Here is a 2,500-nt window from a genome sequence, read left to right as displayed (position 1 = left end):
CTGCCCGGGCAAGTGGGAGCAATAGCCTGGGTCCCCATTCAGTAACGTGACCATAGGTGGAGTCGGCCAACATGACCATAGCCAGGTTTCAGTAACGTGACCATAGGCGGAATCGGCCAGCATGACCATAGCCAGGTTTCAGTAACGTGACCATAGGCAGAGTTAGCTAACATGACCATAGTCGGAATTAGCCCGGGGCGGTGGAACCCAAGCTGGGGCAGTGGGAGCAGAGGCATGGGTGGTGGGAGCCAGCCCGGGGCCGTGGAACCCTGCCCGGGCAAGTGGGAGCCAGCCCGGGGAGGCTGGAGCTGTCCCCGGGGCCGTGGAACCCAAGCCGGGGCAAAGGCTGGAGCTGTCCCCGGGGCCGTGGAACCCAAGCCGGGGCAGTGGGAGCAGAGGCCTGGGTGGTGGGAGCCAGCCCGGGGCCGTGGAACCCAAGCCGGGGCAAAGGCTGGAGCTGTCCCCGGGGCCGTGGAACCCAAGCCGGGGCAGTGGGAGCAGAGGCCTGGGTGGTGGGAGCCAGCCCGGGGCCGTGGAACCCAAGCCGGGGCAGTGGGAGCAGAGGCATGGGTGGTGGGAGGCGGGAACTGTCCCCGGGGCTGTGGAACCCAAGCCGGGGCCGTGGAACCCAAGCCGGGGCAGTGGGAGCAGAGGCCTGGGTGGTGGGAGCCAGCCCGGGGCCGTGGAACCCTGCCCGGGGCAAGTGCGAGCCATAGCCTGGGTCCCCATTCAGTAACATGACCATAGGCACAGTTAGCTGACATGACCATAGGCACAGTTAGCTGACATGACCAGAGGCGGAATTAGCTGACATGACCAGAGGCGGAATTAGCTGACATGACCAGAGGCGGAATTAGCTGACATGACCAGAGGCAGAAGTAGCTGACATGACCATAGGCAGAAGTAGCTGACATGACCATGGGCAGAAGTAGCTGACATGACCATAGGCACAGTTAGCTGACATGACCAGAGGCGGAATTAGCTGACATGACCAGAGGCGGAATTAGCTGACATGACCAGAGGCAGAAGTAGCTGACATGACCAGAGGCAGAAGTAGCTGACATGACCATAGGCACAGTTAGCTGACATGACCAGAGGCGGAATTAGCTGACATGACCAGAGGCGGAATTAGCTGACATGACCAGAGGCGGAATTAGCTGACATGACCAGAGGCAGAAGTAGCTGACATGACCATAGGCAGAAGTAGCTGACATGACCATGGGCAGAAGTAGCTGACATGACCATAGGCACAGTTAGCTGACATGACCATAGGCAGAAGTAGCTGACATGACCATAGGCAGAAGTAGCTGACATGACCATAGGCAGAATTAGCTGACATGACCAGAGGCAGAATTAGCTGACATGACCATAGGCAGAATTAGCTGACATGACCATGGGCAGAAGTAGCTGACATGACCATAGGCACAGTTAGCTGACATGACCATAGGCAGAAGTAGCTGACATGACCATAGGCAGAAGTAGCTGACATGACCATAGGCAGAAGTAGCTGACATGACCATAGGCAGAAGTAGCTGACATGACCATGGGCAGAAGTAGCTGACATGACCATAGGCACAGTTAGCTGACATGACCATAGGCACAGTTAGCTGACATGACCATAGGCGGAGTTAGCTGACATGACCAGAGGCGGAATTAGCTAATATGACCATAGGCGGAATTAGCTGACATGACCAGAGGCAGAATTAGCCTACATGACCATGGGCAGAAGTAGCTGACATGACCAGAGCTCCAATTAAAAGTTACCTTCTTCTGAAGGGACAGATTTGCTATGTGTTACGGAGCGAGAGTTCCAGGAGGTCCCTGTGAACTCGTGGCTTCCTCCCTTAATGCAACTAGATGGCAGATACACTGGGGAGGTAGGTGCATATTACTAGGGGCACGGCATTTTCGATCAAAAAAATATTTCTAAGTCAGGACGGAGGTTCATTCTAAGGGCACGAGCGACCGATCTAAGCCGTGTGGGAGGCCCTGCACCCCGGTCAGGGTCCCCCTTCACCCCCTGGCGACATCCTCCCTTGGAAGTCTGCCCGGTGGCCCCCTCCCGCGCCCGGCGCCGGTTCAGGCCGGGCGGGAGGCCCCGTTCCTCGGGCTCAGGACCGGGCTAAGCCCCCTTAAGGACCTGGCCAAGCTCTGGTCACGTTGCGGGAAGGGGGGGTTGACCTCCCGTGCCCGGGCGCCCGTTCATGCGGGCCTGGAGGCTCCCATTTCCGGCTCGAGAACTGGGGTTTGCGCCCTTGGCTCCTCCGTGCGTTCCCTTTCAGTCCCTGGTCATGTCTACCTTCTCCGGAGGTGATTTGGGAGCCATGGTCATGTTGAGGGGAATTTTCGGAGGGAAATCCCTATCTTTAACATTATATGACCAGAGTCCGGACTTTTTCGGCTCCGTCAGAATCAAAGTTTTCAAAAAAACATGGTCATGTTCCCTATCTTTAACATTAGATGACCATGGCCACCTCGGGGCCGTTTGTGGAAGTCTGCC

The sequence above is a fragment of the Acipenser ruthenus genome, unplaced genomic scaffold (assembly GCF_902713425.1).
Source record: "Acipenser ruthenus unplaced genomic scaffold, fAciRut3.2 maternal haplotype, whole genome shotgun sequence".
In the NCBI taxonomy this organism is placed as follows: Eukaryota; Metazoa; Chordata; class Actinopteri; order Acipenseriformes; family Acipenseridae; genus Acipenser; species Acipenser ruthenus.
The sequence above is the reverse complement of the archived record's forward strand: the minus strand, read 5'-3'. Positions refer to the sequence as shown.